Here is an 18,714-nt window from a genome sequence, read left to right as displayed (position 1 = left end):
GTTCACAGCTTTGTTTCAAGAAAAAGGTAGATAGAAAGAAACCCTAATCTAAGAATTACTTTCCCTACGACAAGTGGGCACTCTAACGCGCCATCACATGTGTGGAAGTGAGAGGCTACTTCAGTGGGAAAGCGCAACTAAAGGCAGGTAACCATTGTCCATGCGCTCAGGATGAAGGCCAGGTCAGAAGTGAGACCAGCATGGGGAAGAAAAGAAGTTAGTGGGTGGTCTCCTGGCCCAGACAAGGAGGGCAAACAGGAGAGGCAACAACACAGTTAGAGTGAGATACACAGCACCCCCCAGTGTCCAGGCATGTAGAAGTCGCTTATTCCAACAGAAATGATGCATACCCTTATTTGTATCTCTTTATCTAAATTCCTATCTCTATCTATGATAGGTAAATGACTACAGGTACAGTAACTGAATCCTGACAAAAAAAGAGGTAGAGCTGGTGGGAAAGCTGAGGTCAGGAAGGACATGGCACTCACCACTTCTGGTAGAGTCCAGTCGACTTACGGTGCCTCAGCTAAGAGCTTTATTGTGGAGAAGCAAGGTGCCTCAGTTGCCAAGAAGGCATTCCCCCAACTCCACTTAACTCAGAGAATGGCTCTTGATCCAGCTAACTCAGCCCTGAGGATCCATGCTATGGTTATCTTAAAGCTAGACTGTTATCATAACAAGCATCTGTGATTCCTCCCCCACTGGGGAGCAATCTGCCTGAGGGAGGCCTCCACACTTCTATCGTTTTGCAAAATGTGCAGAACTGAATTGCTCAAAAAGGCATTCCTGTAGAATCTGCTCAGAAGATCTGCTGTAGAAAATCTGCTCAGAAGGTGAATTTTTTCAGGGACAGATTTGTGTGCGCTATTTCCCTCCCTATTCCCTCTGTTTCATAGTTCCAGCCCAACTGTATTATTTTGTCTTGCTAGGAATATTTGCTGGTTCGTTTGTGGCTTTCTGTATTTTTTACTGTTTTTTTCAATTTTGGCCTGCAGGGGGCGCAGTTTTTAGGCTAGTGGCACCAAAATTTCAGGCTATTGTCAGGTGACTCTCCTGATACCAGCCAAGTTTGGTCAAGTTTGGTTCAAGGAGTCCAAAGTTATGGACCCTCAAAGGGGGTGACCCCGTCCTCCATTGTTTCCAATGGGAGCTAATAGTAGATGGGGCTATCATTTTGAGGGTCCATAACTTTGGACCCTCTGAATAAAATTTCACTAAACCTAGGTGGTATCATAAGGATAGTCTCCTGCTGATACCACCTAGGTTTGGTGAAGGTTGGTTCAGGGGATCCAATGTTATGGACCCCCAAAAGGGGTGCTCCATCCCCCATTGTTTCCAATGGGAGCTAATGGCAGATGGGGCTACCCTTTTGAAGGTCCATAATTTTGGACCCCCTGAACCAAACTTCACTAAACCTGGGTGGTATAATCAGGATAGTCTCCTAAAGATAGCCTAAAGTTTTGGTAATGTTAGCTTAAACATTGCTCTCCTGAAAGGCACCCTCAAATTTTCCCCGGGTTCTCTCTTTAAATCCACCCCCTTTGGAGTGGATTTAAAGGGAGAATCTGGACTCCCTTGATTAAAAAAAATTGAAAGTATTGTTGAAGGCTTTCACAACCAGATTCAACTGCTTTTTGTGGGTTTTACAGGCTGTGTGGCCGTGGTCTGGTAGATCTTGTTCCTAACGTTTCACCTGCATCTGTGGCTGGCATCTTCAGAGGTGTATCACAGAGAGAAGTCTGTTATAAGAGAAGTCTGGACACAGTGTATAACAGACTTCTCTCTGTGATACACCTCTGAAGATACCAGCCACAGATGCAATGTGAAACATTAGGAACAAGATATACCAGACCACAGCCACGCAGCCCAGAAAACCCACAACAACCAACATTGACAATGATGCTGTTTGGGGTGGATGGGTGGGAAATCTACCTTGAAACAGCATCACTTTCAATGTTGTTTAAACTAGAGAACCCAGAGTCTCTCTTTAAGGTGGATTTAAAAGGAGAATCTGGGCTCTCTAGTTTAAACAACATTAAAAGTGATGCTGTTTCAGGGTGGATTCCCCCCCTTCAAAAAATAGCATCACTTTCAATGTTGCTTAAACTAGGGAGCCCTGGGTGTGTTCAGATTTGTGTGTTGGGGCATGTTCTATAATGTGATGGAGACTTTGAGATGACCTGGTGCAAGAAAATGTTGTTTGGTCGTGGTGGGGGAGGGACGCTGCCCATATGGGGGGGCAATACTCAGATTTTTGTCCCGGGCTCCATTTTCCCTAGCTACGCCACTGCCTCAGTTGGTTTGTGCCATGGTGTGCCTCAGGGGGCGCTGCTGTCCCCACTATTATTTAACATCTATATGCAACCCCTTGCTCAGTTGGTGCGGAGCTTTGGGCTGACGTGTCACCAATATGCTGATGACACTCAGCTCATTCTGTTGATGGAGGGGGGAGGGGCCGCCGCCCCTGCAGCTCTCCAGCATTGCTTAGAGGCCGTGGCTGGTTGGTTGAAACAGAGCAGGTTGAAACTGAATCCATCGAAGACGGAGATCCTTTGGCTGGGGCATGAGGGGGGGTGGGGGACTTTCAGCCGCTGGTGTGGGAGGGGCTATATTGGCACCAGCCCCCTCTGTTCGCGACCTGGGGGTCCACCTGGATGCGTCTCTTTCAATGGAGACCCAGGTGGCCCATATAACCCGGGTTGCATTTTACCATCTTTGTCAGGCCCGACGGCTGGCCCCCTTCCTCTCCCAAGCCGACTTGGCCACTGTGGTCCATGCAGGTCACCTCAGAGGCTGGAGCTAACACCTTCGCTCTATGCAAGCCTTCCCTTGAGGGCATGCAGTTGGAGACTGAAAATGGTCCAGAATGCGGCTGCCCATTATGCTCACAAGGGGTGCCATTAGAGAACATAATACACCTGTGCTTAGCTGCTTGCTTTTCAGTTGCCAATTGAATCTTCCAGAATCAATTTCAAGATGCTGAGTATTAGCTTAGCCTTTAAGGCCTTCGCGTGACCTGGGACCTCTGTACCTCTGGGGTGATAACACACCCCATATGTCTGTCGGTCTCTTTCGGCAGAGGCCAACTTACTGGTGATCCCTGGCCCCTCAATGATACGGCTGGCCTCCACCCGGGCCAGAGCCTTTACAGCTCTGGCCCCTGCCTGGTGGAAAGCTCTCCAACCAGCTGTCCGGGGCGCTGGGGGAGGTTGGTGAGTTCCGCAGGGCCTGCAAAGTGGAGCTATTCCACCGGGACAGAACCCTGGCAGGTGGTGGGGCCCCCTCCCTCTCCTCTTCTTTTATAACATCTAGCGGATCCTACCGCCCTCCCCCAGGGGTTTTTGGGGGAGTTGACAGCAGGTGCCATCTTATATTAATGTAATTTTAATAATGTAGTATTTTAATGGGGTAGGGTTTATTTTTATTAGAGCCGTACTAATTTATATTTACTGGTTTTTAACTTGATATTGTGCTCTACTTACATGTTGTTCACCGCCCTGAGCCCTCTATAAACCCAATAAACAACAACAACAACAACAACAACAACAACAACAACAACAACAACAACAACAACAACAACAATAATAATAATAATAATAATAATAATAATACCCCCCCACCCCCCCCCGCCGCCCACCCCCCCCCCCCCCCCCCCCCCCCCCCCCCCCCCCCCCCCCCACCACCCCCCCACCCCCCCCACCCCACCCCCACCCCCACCCCCCCCCCACCCCCACCCCACCCCCCCACCACCCCCACCCCCCCACCACCCCCCCCCCCCCCCACCCCCCCCCCCCCCCACCCCCCCCCCCCCCCCCACCCCCCCCCCCCCCCACACCCCCCCACCCCCACCCCCCCCCCCCCCCACCCCCCCCCCCCCCCCCCCCCCCCCCCCCCCACCCCCCCCCCCCCCCACCCCCCCCCCCCCCCACCCCCCCCCCCCCCCACCCCCCCCCCCCCCCACCCCCCCCCCCCCCCACCCCCCCCCCCCCCCACCCCCCCCCCCCCCCACCCCCCCCCCCCCCCACCCCCCCCCCCCCCCACCCCCCCCCCCCCCCACCCCCCCCCCCCCCCACCCCCCCCCCCCCCCACCCCCCCCCCCCCCCACCCCCCCCCCCCCCCACCCCCCCCCCCCCCCACCCCCCCCCCCCCCCACCCCCCCCCCCCCCCACCCCCCCCCCCCCCCACCCCCCCCCCCCCCCACCCCCCCCCCCCCCCACCCCCCCCCCCCCCCACCCCCCCCCCCCCCCACCCCCCCCCCCCCCCACCCCCCCCCCCCCCCACCCCCCCCCCCCCCCACCCCCCCCCCCCCCCACCCCCCCCCCCCCCCACCCCCCCCCCCCCCCACCCCCCCCCCCCCCCACCCCCCCCCCCCCCCACCCCCCCCCCCCCCCACCCCCCCCCCCCCCCACCCCCCCCCCCCCCCACCCCCCCCCCCCCCCACCCCCCCCCCCCCCCACCCCCCCCCCCCCCCACCCCCCCCCCCCCCCACCCCCCCCCCCCCCCACCCCCCCCCCCCCCCACCCCCCCCCCCCCCCACCCCCCCCCCCCCCCACCCCCCCCCCCCCCCACCCCCCCCCCCCCCCACCCCCCCCCCCCCCCACCCCCCCCCCCCCCCACCCCCCCCCCCCCCCACCCCCCCCCCCCCCCACCCCCCCCCCCCCCCACCCCCCCCCCCCCCCACCCCCCCCCCCCCCCACCCCCCCCCCCCCCCACCCCCCCCCCCCCCCACCCCCCCCCCCCCCCACCCCCCCCCCCCCCCACCCCCCCCCCCCCCCACCCCCCCCCCCCCCCACCCCCCCCCCCCCCCACCCCCCCCCCCCCCCACCCCCCCCCCCCCCCACCCCCCCCCCCCCCCACCCCCCCCCCCCCCCACCCCCCCCCCCCCCCACCCCCCCCCCCCCCCACCCCCCCCCCCCCCCACCCCCCCCCCCCCCCACCCCCCCCCCCCCCCACCCCCCCCCCCCCCCACCCCCCCCCCCCCCCACCCCCCCCCCCCCCCACCCCCCCCCCCCCCCACCCCCCCCCCCCCCCACCCCCCCCCCCCCCCACCCCCCCCCCCCCCCACCCCCCCCCCCCCCCACCCCCCCCCCCCCCCACCCCCCCCCCCCCCCACCCCCCCCCCCCCCCACCCCCCCCCCCCCCCACCCCCCCCCCCCCCCACCCCCCCCCCCCCCCACCCCCCCCCCCCCCCACCCCCCCCCCCCCCCACCCCCCCCCCCCCCCACCCCCCCCCCCCCCCACCCCCCCCCCCCCCCACCCCCCCCCCCCCCCACCCCCCCCCCCCCCCACCCCCCCCCCCCCCCACCCCCCCCCCCCCCCACCCCCCCCCCCCCCCACCCCCCCCCCCCCCCACCCCCCCCCCCCCCCACCCCCCCCCCCCCCCACCCCCCCCCCCCCCCACCCCCCCCCCCCCCCACCCCCCCCCCCCCCCACCCCCCCCCCCCCCCACCCCCCCCCCCCCCCACCCCCCCCCCCCCCCACCCCCCCCCCCCCCCACCCCCCCCCCCCCCCACCCCCCCCCCCCCCCACCCCCCCCCCCCCCCACCCCCCCCCCCCCCCACCCCCCCCCCCCCCCACCCCCCCCCCCCCCCACCCCCCCCCCCCCCCACCCCCCCCCCCCCCCACCCCCCCCCCCCCCCACCCCCCCCCCCCCCCACCCCCCCCCCCCCCCACCCCCCCCCCCCCCCACCCCCCCCCCCCCCCACCCCCCCCCCCCCCCACCCCCCCCCCCCCCCACCCCCCCCCCCCCCCACCCCCCCCCCCCCCCACCCCCCCCCCCCCCCACCCCCCCCCCCCCCCACCCCCCCCCCCCCCCACCCCCCCCCCCCCCCACCCCCCCCCCCCCCCACCCCCCCCCCCCCCCACCCCCCCCCCCCCCCACCCCCCCCCCCCCCCACCCCCCCCCCCCCCCACCCCCCCCCCCCCCCACCCCCCCCCCCCCCCACCCCCCCCCCCCCCCACCCCCCCCCCCCCCCACCCCCCCCCCCCCCCACCCCCCCCCCCCCCCACCCCCCCCCCCCCCCACCCCCCCCCCCCCCCACCCCCCCCCCCCCCCACCCCCCCCCCCCCCCACCCCCCCCCCCCCCCACCCCCCCCCCCCCCCACCCCCCCCCCCCCCCACCCCCCCCCCCCCCCACCCCCCCCCCCCCCCACCCCCCCCCCCCCCCACCCCCCCCCCCCCCCACCCCCCCCCCCCCCCACCCCCCCCCCCCCCCACCCCCCCCCCCCCCCACCCCCCCCCCCCCCCACCCCCCCCCCCCCCCACCCCCCCCCCCCCCCACCCCCCCCCCCCCCCACCCCCCCCCCCCCCCACCCCCCCCCCCCCCCACCCCCCCCCCCCCCCACCCCCCCCCCCCCCCACCCCCCCCCCCCCCCACCCCCCCCCCCCCCCACCCCCCCCCCCCCCCACCCCCCCCCCCCCCCACCCCCCCCCCCCCCCACCCCCCCCCCCCCCCACCCCCCCCCCCCCCCACCCCCCCCCCCCCCCACCCCCCCCCCCCCCCACCCCCCCCCCCCCCCACCCCCCCCCCCCCCCACCCCCCCCCCCCCCCACCCCCCCCCCCCCCCACCCCCCCCCCCCCCCACCCCCCCCCCCCCCCACCCCCCCCCCCCCCCACCCCCCCCCCCCCCCACCCCCCCCCCCCCCCACCCCCCCCCCCCCCCACCCCCCCCCCCCCCCACCCCCCCCCCCCCCCACCCCCCCCCCCCCCCACCCCCCCCCCCCCCCACCCCCCCCCCCCCCCACCCCCCCCCCCCCCCACCCCCCCCCCCCCCCACCCCCCCCCCCCCCCACCCCCCCCCCCCCCCACCCCCCCCCCCCCCCACCCCCCCCCCCCCCCACCCCCCCCCCCCCCCACCCCCCCCCCCCCCCACCCCCCCCCCCCCCCACCCCCCCCCCCCCCCACCCCCCCCCCCCCCCACCCCCCCCCCCCCCCACCCCCCCCCCCCCCCACCCCCCCCCCCCCCCACCCCCCCCCCCCCCCACCCCCCCCCCCCCCCACCCCCCCCCCCCCCCACCCCCCCCCCCCCCCACCCCCCCCCCCCCCCACCCCCCCCCCCCCCCACCCCCCCCCCCCCCCACCCCCCCCCCCCCCCACCCCCCCCCCCCCCCACCCCCCCCCCCCCCCACCCCCCCCCCCCCCCACCCCCCCCCCCCCCCACCCCCCCCCCCCCCCACCCCCCCCCCCCCCCACCCCCCCCCCCCCCCACCCCCCCCCCCCCCCACCCCCCCCCCCCCCCACCCCCCCCCCCCCCCACCCCCCCCCCCCCCCACCCCCCCCCCCCCCCACCCCCCCCCCCCCCCACCCCCCCCCCCCCCCACCCCCCCCCCCCCCCACCCCCCCCCCCCCCCACCCCCCCCCCCCCCCACCCCCCCCCCCCCCCACCCCCCCCCCCCCCCACCCCCCCCCCCCCCCACCCCCCCCCCCCCCCACCCCCCCCCCCCCCCACCCCCCCCCCCCCCCACCCCCCCCCCCCCCCACCCCCCCCCCCCCCCACCCCCCCCCCCCCCCACCCCCCCCCCCCCCCACCCCCCCCCCCCCCCACCCCCCCCCCCCCCCACCCCCCCCCCCCCCCACCCCCCCCCCCCCCCACCCCCCCCCCCCCCCACCCCCCCCCCCCCCCACCCCCCCCCCCCCCCACCCCCCCCCCCCCCCACCCCCCCCCCCCCCCACCCCCCCCCCCCCCCACCCCCCCCCCCCCCCACCCCCCCCCCCCCCCACCCCCCCCCCCCCCCACCCCCCCCCCCCCCCACCCCCCCCCCCCCCCACCCCCCCCCCCCCCCACCCCCCCCCCCCCCCACCCCCCCCCCCCCCCACCCCCCCCCCCCCCCACCCCCCCCCCCCCCCACCCCCCCCCCCCCCCACCCCCCCCCCCCCCCACCCCCCCCCCCCCCCACCCCCCCCCCCCCCCACCCCCCCCCCCCCCCACCCCCCCCCCCCCCCACCCCCCCCCCCCCCCACCCCCCCCCCCCCCCACCCCCCCCCCCCCCCACCCCCCCCCCCCCCCACCCCCCCCCCCCCCCACCCCCCCCCCCCCCCACCCCCCCCCCCCCCCACCCCCCCCCCCCCCCACCCCCCCCCCCCCCCACCCCCCCCCCCCCCCACCCCCCCCCCCCCCCACCCCCCCCCCCCCCCACCCCCCCCCCCCCCCACCCCCCCCCCCCCCCACCCCCCCCCCCCCCCACCCCCCCCCCCCCCCACCCCCCCCCCCCCCCACCCCCCCCCCCCCCCACCCCCCCCCCCCCCCACCCCCCCCCCCCCCCACCCCCCCCCCCCCCCACCCCCCCCCCCCCCCACCCCCCCCCCCCCCCACCCCCCCCCCCCCCCACCCCCCCCCCCCCCCACCCCCCCCCCCCCCCACCCCCCCCCCCCCCCACCCCCCCCCCCCCCCACCCCCCCCCCCCCCCACCCCCCCCCCCCCCCACCCCCCCCCCCCCCCACCCCCCCCCCCCCCCACCCCCCCCCCCCCCCACCCCCCCCCCCCCCCACCCCCCCCCCCCCCCACCCCCCCCCCCCCCCACCCCCCCCCCCCCCCACCCCCCCCCCCCCCCACCCCCCCCCCCCCCCACCCCCCCCCCCCCCCACCCCCCCCCCCCCCCACCCCCCCCCCCCCCCACCCCCCCCCCCCCCCACCCCCCCCCCCCCCCACCCCCCCCCCCCCCCACCCCCCCCCCCCCCCACCCCCCCCCCCCCCCACCCCCCCCCCCCCCCACCCCCCCCCCCCCCCACCCCCCCCCCCCCCCACCCCCCCCCCCCCCCACCCCCCCCCCCCCCCACCCCCCCCCCCCCCCACCCCCCCCCCCCCCCACCCCCCCCCCCCCCCACCCCCCCCCCCCCCCACCCCCCCCCCCCCCCACCCCCCCCCCCCCCCACCCCCCCCCCCCCCCACCCCCCCCCCCCCCCACCCCCCCCCCCCCCCACCCCCCCCCCCCCCCACCCCCCCCCCCCCCCACCCCCCCCCCCCCCCACCCCCCCCCCCCCCCACCCCCCCCCCCCCCCACCCCCCCCCCCCCCCACCCCCCCCCCCCCCCACCCCCCCCCCCCCCCACCCCCCCCCCCCCCCACCCCCCCCCCCCCCCACCCCCCCCCCCCCCCACCCCCCCCCCCCCCCACCCCCCCCCCCCCCCACCCCCCCCCCCCCCCACCCCCCCCCCCCCCCACCCCCCCCCCCCCCCACCCCCCCCCCCCCCCACCCCCCCCCCCCCCCACCCCCCCCCCCCCCCACCCCCCCCCCCCCCCACCCCCCCCCCCCCCCACCCCCCCCCCCCCCCACCCCCCCCCCCCCCCACCCCCCCCCCCCCCCACCCCCCCCCCCCCCCACCCCCCCCCCCCCCCACCCCCCCCCCCCCCCACCCCCCCCCCCCCCCACCCCCCCCCCCCCCCACCCCCCCCCCCCCCCACCCCCCCCCCCCCCCACCCCCCCCCCCCCCCACCCCCCCCCCCCCCCACCCCCCCCCCCCCCCACCCCCCCCCCCCCCCACCCCCCCCCCCCCCCACCCCCCCCCCCCCCCACCCCCCCCCCCCCCCACCCCCCCCCCCCCCCACCCCCCCCCCCCCCCACCCCCCCCCCCCCCCACCCCCCCCCCCCCCCACCCCCCCCCCCCCCCACCCCCCCCCCCCCCCACCCCCCCCCCCCCCCACCCCCCCCCCCCCCCACCCCCCCCCCCCCCCACCCCCCCCCCCCCCCACCCCCCCCCCCCCCCACCCCCCCCCCCCCCCACCCCCCCCCCCCCCCACCCCCCCCCCCCCCCACCCCCCCCCCCCCCCACCCCCCCCCCCCCCCACCCCCCCCCCCCCCCACCCCCCCCCCCCCCCACCCCCCCCCCCCCCCACCCCCCCCCCCCCCCACCCCCCCCCCCCCCCACCCCCCCCCCCCCCCACCCCCCCCCCCCCCCACCCCCCCCCCCCCCCACCCCCCCCCCCCCCCACCCCCCCCCCCCCCCACCCCCCCCCCCCCCCACCCCCCCCCCCCCCCACCCCCCCCCCCCCCCACCCCCCCCCCCCCCCACCCCCCCCCCCCCCCACCCCCCCCCCCCCCCACCCCCCCCCCCCCCCACCCCCCCCCCCCCCCACCCCCCCCCCCCCCCACCCCCCCCCCCCCCCACCCCCCCCCCCCCCCACCCCCCCCCCCCCCCACCCCCCCCCCCCCCCACCCCCCCCCCCCCCCACCCCCCCCCCCCCCCACCCCCCCCCCCCCCCACCCCCCCCCCCCCCCACCCCCCCCCCCCCCCACCCCCCCCCCCCCCCACCCCCCCCCCCCCCCACCCCCCCCCCCCCCCACCCCCCCCCCCCCCCACCCCCCCCCCCCCCCACCCCCCCCCCCCCCCACCCCCCCCCCCCCCCACCCCCCCCCCCCCCCACCCCCCCCCCCCCCCACCCCCCCCCCCCCCCACCCCCCCCCCCCCCCACCCCCCCCCCCCCCCACCCCCCCCCCCCCCCACCCCCCCCCCCCCCCACCCCCCCCCCCCCCCACCCCCCCCCCCCCCCACCCCCCCCCCCCCCCACCCCCCCCCCCCCCCACCCCCCCCCCCCCCCACCCCCCCCCCCCCCCACCCCCCCCCCCCCCCACCCCCCCCCCCCCCCACCCCCCCCCCCCCCCACCCCCCCCCCCCCCCACCCCCCCCCCCCCCCACCCCCCCCCCCCCCCACCCCCCCCCCCCCCCACCCCCCCCCCCCCCCACCCCCCCCCCCCCCCACCCCCCCCCCCCCCCACCCCCCCCCCCCCCCACCCCCCCCCCCCCCCACCCCCCCCCCCCCCCACCCCCCCCCCCCCCCACCCCCCCCCCCCCCCACCCCCCCCCCCCCCCACCCCCCCCCCCCCCCACCCCCCCCCCCCCCCACCCCCCCCCCCCCCCACCCCCCCCCCCCCCCACCCCCCCCCCCCCCCACCCCCCCCCCCCCCCACCCCCCCCCCCCCCCACCCCCCCCCCCCCCCACCCCCCCCCCCCCCCACCCCCCCCCCCCCCCACCCCCCCCCCCCCCCACCCCCCCCCCCCCCCACCCCCCCCCCCCCCCACCCCCCCCCCCCCCCACCCCCCCCCCCCCCCACCCCCCCCCCCCCCCACCCCCCCCCCCCCCCACCCCCCCCCCCCCCCACCCCCCCCCCCCCCCACCCCCCCCCCCCCCCACCCCCCCCCCCCCCCACCCCCCCCCCCCCCCACCCCCCCCCCCCCCCACCCCCCCCCCCCCCCACCCCCCCCCCCCCCCACCCCCCCCCCCCCCCACCCCCCCCCCCCCCCACCCCCCCCCCCCCCCACCCCCCCCCCCCCCCACCCCCCCCCCCCCCCACCCCCCCCCCCCCCCACCCCCCCCCCCCCCCACCCCCCCCCCCCCCCACCCCCCCCCCCCCCCACCCCCCCCCCCCCCCACCCCCCCCCCCCCCCACCCCCCCCCCCCCCCACCCCCCCCCCCCCCCACCCCCCCCCCCCCCCACCCCCCCCCCCCCCCACCCCCCCCCCCCCCCACCCCCCCCCCCCCCCACCCCCCCCCCCCCCCACCCCCCCCCCCCCCCACCCCCCCCCCCCCCCACCCCCCCCCCCCCCCACCCCCCCCCCCCCCCACCCCCCCCCCCCCCCACCCCCCCCCCCCCCCACCCCCCCCCCCCCCCACCCCCCCCCCCCCCCACCCCCCCCCCCCCCCACCCCCCCCCCCCCCCACCCCCCCCCCCCCCCACCCCCCCCCCCCCCCACCCCCCCCCCCCCCCACCCCCCCCCCCCCCCACCCCCCCCCCCCCCCACCCCCCCCCCCCCCCACCCCCCCCCCCCCCCACCCCCCCCCCCCCCCACCCCCCCCCCCCCCCACCCCCCCCCCCCCCCACCCCCCCCCCCCCCCACCCCCCCCCCCCCCCACCCCCCCCCCCCCCCACCCCCCCCCCCCCCCACCCCCCCCCCCCCCCACCCCCCCCCCCCCCCACCCCCCCCCCCCCCCACCCCCCCCCCCCCCCACCCCCCCCCCCCCCCACCCCCCCCCCCCCCCACCCCCCCCCCCCCCCACCCCCCCCCCCCCCCACCCCCCCCCCCCCCCACCCCCCCCCCCCCCCACCCCCCCCCCCCCCCACCCCCCCCCCCCCCCACCCCCCCCCCCCCCCACCCCCCCCCCCCCCCACCCCCCCCCCCCCCCACCCCCCCCCCCCCCCACCCCCCCCCCCCCCCACCCCCCCCCCCCCCCACCCCCCCCCCCCCCCACCCCCCCCCCCCCCCACCCCCCCCCCCCCCCACCCCCCCCCCCCCCCACCCCCCCCCCCCCCCACCCCCCCCCCCCCCCACCCCCCCCCCCCCCCACCCCCCCCCCCCCCCACCCCCCCCCCCCCCCACCCCCCCCCCCCCCCACCCCCCCCCCCCCCCACCCCCCCCCCCCCCCACCCCCCCCCCCCCCCACCCCCCCCCCCCCCCACCCCCCCCCCCCCCCACCCCCCCCCCCCCCCACCCCCCCCCCCCCCCACCCCCCCCCCCCCCCACCCCCCCCCCCCCCCACCCCCCCCCCCCCCCACCCCCCCCCCCCCCCACCCCCCCCCCCCCCCACCCCCCCCCCCCCCCACCCCCCCCCCCCCCCACCCCCCCCCCCCCCCACCCCCCCCCCCCCCCACCCCCCCCCCCCCCCACCCCCCCCCCCCCCCACCCCCCCCCCCCCCCACCCCCCCCCCCCCCCACCCCCCCCCCCCCCCACCCCCCCCCCCCCCCACCCCCCCCCCCCCCCACCCCCCCCCCCCCCCACCCCCCCCCCCCCCCACCCCCCCCCCCCCCCACCCCCCCCCCCCCCCACCCCCCCCCCCCCCCACCCCCCCCCCCCCCCACCCCCCCCCCCCCCCACCCCCCCCCCCCCCCACCCCCCCCCCCCCCCACCCCCCCCCCCCCCCACCCCCCCCCCCCCCCACCCCCCCCCCCCCCCACCCCCCCCCCCCCCCACCCCCCCCCCCCCCCACCCCCCCCCCCCCCCACCCCCCCCCCCCCCCACCCCCCCCCCCCCCCACCCCCCCCCCCCCCCACCCCCCCCCCCCCCCACCCCCCCCCCCCCCCACCCCCCCCCCCCCCCACCCCCCCCCCCCCCCACCCCCCCCCCCCCCCACCCCCCCCCCCCCCCACCCCCCCCCCCCCCCACCCCCCCCCCCCCCCACCCCCCCCCCCCCCCACCCCCCCCCCCCCCCACCCCCCCCCCCCCCCACCCCCCCCCCCCCCCACCCCCCCCCCCCCCCACCCCCCCCCCCCCCCACCCCCCCCCCCCCCCACCCCCCCCCCCCCCCACCCCCCCCCCCCCCCACCCCCCCCCCCCCCCACCCCCCCCCCCCCCCACCCCCCCCCCCCCCCACCCCCCCCCCCCCCCACCCCCCCCCCCCCCCACCCCCCCCCCCCCCCACCCCCCCCCCCCCCCACCCCCCCCCCCCCCCACCCCCCCCCCCCCCCACCCCCCCCCCCCCCCACCCCCCCCCCCCCCCACCCCCCCCCCCCCCCACCCCCCCCCCCCCCCACCCCCCCCCCCCCCCACCCCCCCCCCCCCCCACCCCCCCCCCCCCCCACCCCCCCCCCCCCCCACCCCCCCCCCCCCCCACCCCCCCCCCCCCCCACCCCCCCCCCCCCCCACCCCCCCCCCCCCCCACCCCCCCCCCCCCCCACCCCCCCCCCCCCCCACCCCCCCCCCCCCCCACCCCCCCCCCCCCCCACCCCCCCCCCCCCCCACCCCCCCCCCCCCCCACCCCCCCCCCCCCCCACCCCCCCCCCCCCCCACCCCCCCCCCCCCCCACCCCCCCCCCCCCCCACCCCCCCCCCCCCCCACCCCCCCCCCCCCCCACCCCCCCCCCCCCCCACCCCCCCCCCCCCCCACCCCCCCCCCCCCCCACCCCCCCCCCCCCCCACCCCCCCCCCCCCCCACCCCCCCCCCCCCCCACCCCCCCCCCCCCCCACCCCCCCCCCCCCCCACCCCCCCCCCCCCCCACCCCCCCCCCCCCCCACCCCCCCCCCCCCCCACCCCCCCCCCCCCCCACCCCCCCCCCCCCCCACCCCCCCCCCCCCCCACCCCCCCCCCCCCCCACCCCCCCCCCCCCCCACCCCCCCCCCCCCCCACCCCCCCCCCCCCCCACCCCCCCCCCCCCCCACCCCCCCCCCCCCCCACCCCCCCCCCCCCCCACCCCCCCCCCCCCCCACCCCCCCCCCCCCCCACCCCCCCCCCCCCCCACCCCCCCCCCCCCCCACCCCCCCCCCCCCCCACCCCCCCCCCCCCCCACCCCCCCCCCCCCCCACCCCCCCCCCCCCCCACCCCCCCCCCCCCCCACCCCCCCCCCCCCCCACCCCCCCCCCCCCCCACCCCCCCCCCCCCCCACCCCCCCCCCCCCCCACCCCCCCCCCCCCCCACCCCCCCCCCCCCCCACCCCCCCCCCCCCCCACCCCCCCCCCCCCCCACCCCCCCCCCCCCCCACCCCCCCCCCCCCCCACCCCCCCCCCCCCCCACCCCCCCCCCCCCCCACCCCCCCCCCCCCCCACCCCCCCCCCCCCCCACCCCCCCCCCCCCCCACCCCCCCCCCCCCCCACCCCCCCCCCCCCCCACCCCCCCCCCCCCCCACCCCCCCCCCCCCCCACCCCCCCCCCCCCCCACCCCCCCCCCCCCCCACCCCCCCCCCCCCCCACCCCCCCCCCCCCCCACCCCCCCCCCCCCCCACCCCCCCCCCCCCCCACCCCCCCCCCCCCCCACCCCCCCCCCCCCCCACCCCCCCCCCCCCCCACCCCCCCCCCCCCCCACCCCCCCCCCCCCCCACCCCCCCCCCCCCCCACCCCCCCCCCCCCCCACCCCCCCCCCCCCCCACCCCCCCCCCCCCCCACCCCCCCCCCCCCCCACCCCCCCCCCCCCCCACCCCCCCCCCCCCCCACCCCCCCCCCCCCCCACCCCCCCCCCCCCCCACCCCCCCCCCCCCCCACCCCCCCCCCCCCCCACCCCCCCCCCCCCCCACCCCCCCCCCCCCCCACCCCCCCCCCCCCCCACCCCCCCCCCCCCCCACCCCCCCCCCCCCCCACCCCCCCCCCCCCCCACCCCCCCCCCCCCCCACCCCCCCCCCCCCCCACCCCCCCCCCCCCCCACCCCCCCCCCCCCCCACCCCCCCCCCCCCCCACCCCCCCCCCCCCCCACCCCCCCCCCCCCCCACCCCCCCCCCCCCCCACCCCCCCCCCCCCCCACCCCCCCCCCCCCCCACCCCCCCCCCCCCCCACCCCCCCCCCCCCCCACCCCCCCCCCCCCCCACCCCCCCCCCCCCCCACCCCCCCCCCCCCCCACCCCCCCCCCCCCCCACCCCCCCCCCCCCCCACCCCCCCCCCCCCCCACCCCCCCCCCCCCCCACCCCCCCCCCCCCCCACCCCCCCCCCCCCCCACCCCCCCCCCCCCCCACCCCCCCCCCCCCCCACCCCCCCCCCCCCCCACCCCCCCCCCCCCCCACCCCCCCCCCCCCCCACCCCCCCCCCCCCCCACCCCCCCCCCCCCCCACCCCCCCCCCCCCCCACCCCCCCCCCCCCCCACCCCCCCCCCCCCCCACCCCCCCCCCCCCCCACCCCCCCCCCCCCCCACCCCCCCCCCCCCCCACCCCCCCCCCCCCCCACCCCCCCCCCCCCCCACCCCCCCCCCCCCCCACCCCCCCCCCCCCCCACCCCCCCCCCCCCCCACCCCCCCCCCCCCCCACCCCCCCCCCCCCCCACCCCCCCCCCCCCCCACCCCCCCCCCCCCCCACCCCCCCCCCCCCCCACCCCCCCCCCCCCCCACCCCCCCCCCCCCCCACCCCCCCCCCCCCCCACCCCCCCCCCCCCCCACCCCCCCCCCCCCCCACCCCCCCCCCCCCCCACCCCCCCCCCCCCCCACCCCCCCCCCCCCCCACCCCCCCCCCCCCCCACCCCCCCCCCCCCCCACCCCCCCCCCCCCCCACCCCCCCCCCCCCCCACCCCCCCCCCCCCCCACCCCCCCCCCCCCCCACCCCCCCCCCCCCCCACCCCCCCCCCCCCCCACCCCCCCCCCCCCCCACCCCCCCCCCCCCCCACCCCCCCCCCCCCCCACCCCCCCCCCCCCCCACCCCCCCCCCCCCCCACCCCCCCCCCCCCCCACCCCCCCCCCCCCCCACCCCCCCCCCCCCCCACCCCCCCCCCCCCCCACCCCCCCCCCCCCCCACCCCCCCCCCCCCCCACCCCCCCCCCCCCCCACCCCCCCCCCCCCCCACCCCCCCCCCCCCCCACCCCCCCCCCCCCCCACCCCCCCCCCCCCCCACCCCCCCCCCCCCCCACCCCCCCCCCCCCCCACCCCCCCCCCCCCCCACCCCCCCCCCCCCCCACCCCCCCCCCCCCCCACCCCCCCCCCCCCCCACCCCCCCCCCCCCCCACCCCCCCCCCCCCCCACCCCCCCCCCCCCCCACCCCCCCCCCCCCCCACCCCCCCCCCCCCCCACCCCCCCCCCCCCCCACCCCCCCCCCCCCCCACCCCCCCCCCCCCCCACCCCCCCCCCCCCCCACCCCCCCCCCCCCCCACCCCCCCCCCCCCCCACCCCCCCCCCCCCCCACCCCCCCCCCCCCCCACCCCCCCCCCCCCCCACCCCCCCCCCCCCCCACCCCCCCCCCCCCCCACCCCCCCCCCCCCCCACCCCCCCCCCCCCCCACCCCCCCCCCCCCCCACCCCCCCCCCCCCCCACCCCCCCCCCCCCCCACCCCCCCCCCCCCCCACCCCCCCCCCCCCCCACCCCCCCCCCCCCCCACCCCCCCCCCCCCCCACCCCCCCCCCCCCCCACCCCCCCCCCCCCCCACCCCCCCCCCCCCCCACCCCCCCCCCCCCCCACCCCCCCCCCCCCCCACCCCCCCCCCCCCCCACCCCCCCCCCCCCCCACCCCCCCCCCCCCCCACCCCCCCCCCCCCCCACCCCCCCCCCCCCCCACCCCCCCCCCCCCCCACCCCCCCCCCCCCCCACCCCCCCCCCCCCCCACCCCCCCCCCCCCCCACCCCCCCCCCCCCCCACCCCCCCCCCCCCCCACCCCCCCCCCCCCCCACCCCCCCCCCCCCCCACCCCCCCCCCCCCCCACCCCCCCCCCCCCCCACCCCCCCCCCCCCCCACCCCCCCCCCCCCCCACCCCCCCCCCCCCCCACCCCCCCCCCCCCCCACCCCCCCCCCCCCCCACCCCCCCCCCCCCCCACCCCCCCCCCCCCCCACCCCCCCCCCCCCCCACCCCCCCCCCCCCCCACCCCCCCCCCCCCCCACCCCCCCCCCCCCCCACCCCCCCCCCCCCCCACCCCCCCCCCCCCCCACCCCCCCCCCCCCCCACCCCCCCCCCCCCCCACCCCCCCCCCCCCCCACCCCCCCCCCCCCCCACCCCCCCCCCCCCCCACCCCCCCCCCCCCCCACCCCCCCCCCCCCCCACCCCCCCCCCCCCCCACCCCCCCCCCCCCCCACCCCCCCCCCCCCCCACCCCCCCCCCCCCCCACCCCCCCCCCCCCCCACCCCCCCCCCCCCCCACCCCCCCCCCCCCCCACCCCCCCCCCCCCCCACCCCCCCCCCCCCCCACCCCCCCCCCCCCCCACCCCCCCCCCCCCCCACCCCCCCCCCCCCCCACCCCCCCCCCCCCCCACCCCCCCCCCCCCCCACCCCCCCCCCCCCCCACCCCCCCCCCCCCCCACCCCCCCCCCCCCCCACCCCCCCCCCCCCCCACCCCCCCCCCCCCCCACCCCCCCCCCCCCCCACCCCCCCCCCCCCCCACCCCCCCCCCCCCCCACCCCCCCCCCCCCCCACCCCCCCCCCCCCCCACCCCCCCCCCCCCCCACCCCCCCCCCCCCCCACCCCCCCCCCCCCCCACCCCCCCCCCCCCCCACCCCCCCCCCCCCCCACCCCCCCCCCCCCCCACCCCCCCCCCCCCCCACCCCCCCCCCCCCCCACCCCCCCCCCCCCCCACCCCCCCCCCCCCCCACCCCCCCCCCCCCCCACCCCCCCCCCCCCCCACCCCCCCCCCCCCCCACCCCCCCCCCCCCCCACCCCCCCCCCCCCCCACCCCCCCCCCCCCCCACCCCCCCCCCCCCCCACCCCCCCCCCCCCCCACCCCCCCCCCCCCCCACCCCCCCCCCCCCCCACCCCCCCCCCCCCCCACCCCCCCCCCCCCCCACCCCCCCCCCCCCCCACCCCCCCCCCCCCCCACCCCCCCCCCCCCCCACCCCCCCCCCCCCCCACCCCCCCCCCCCCCCACCCCCCCCCCCCCCCACCCCCCCCCCCCCCCACCCCCCCCCCCCCCCACCCCCCCCCCCCCCCACCCCCCCCCCCCCCCACCCCCCCCCCCCCCCACCCCCCCCCCCCCCCACCCCCCCCCCCCCCCACCCCCCCCCCCCCCCACCCCCCCCCCCCCCCACCCCCCCCCCCCCCCACCCCCCCCCCCCCCCACCCCCCCCCCCCCCCACCCCCCCCCCCCCCCACCCCCCCCCCCCCCCACCCCCCCCCCCCCCCACCCCCCCCCCCCCCCACCCCCCCCCCCCCCCACCCCCCCCCCCCCCCACCCCCCCCCCCCCCCACCCCCCCCCCCCCCCACCCCCCCCCCCCCCCACCCCCCCCCCCCCCCACCCCCCCCCCCCCCCACCCCCCCCCCCCCCCACCCCCCCCCCCCCCCACCCCCCCCCCCCCCCACCCCCCCCCCCCCCCACCCCCCCCCCCCCCCACCCCCCCCCCCCCCCACCCCCCCCCCCCCCCACCCCCCCCCCCCCCCACCCCCCCCCCCCCCCACC

The sequence above is a fragment of the Sphaerodactylus townsendi genome, unplaced genomic scaffold (assembly GCF_021028975.2).
Source record: "Sphaerodactylus townsendi isolate TG3544 unplaced genomic scaffold, MPM_Stown_v2.3 scaffold_21, whole genome shotgun sequence".
Lineage (NCBI taxonomy): Eukaryota > Metazoa > Chordata > Lepidosauria > Squamata > Sphaerodactylidae > Sphaerodactylus > Sphaerodactylus townsendi.
The sequence above is the reverse complement of the archived record's forward strand: the minus strand, read 5'-3'. Positions refer to the sequence as shown.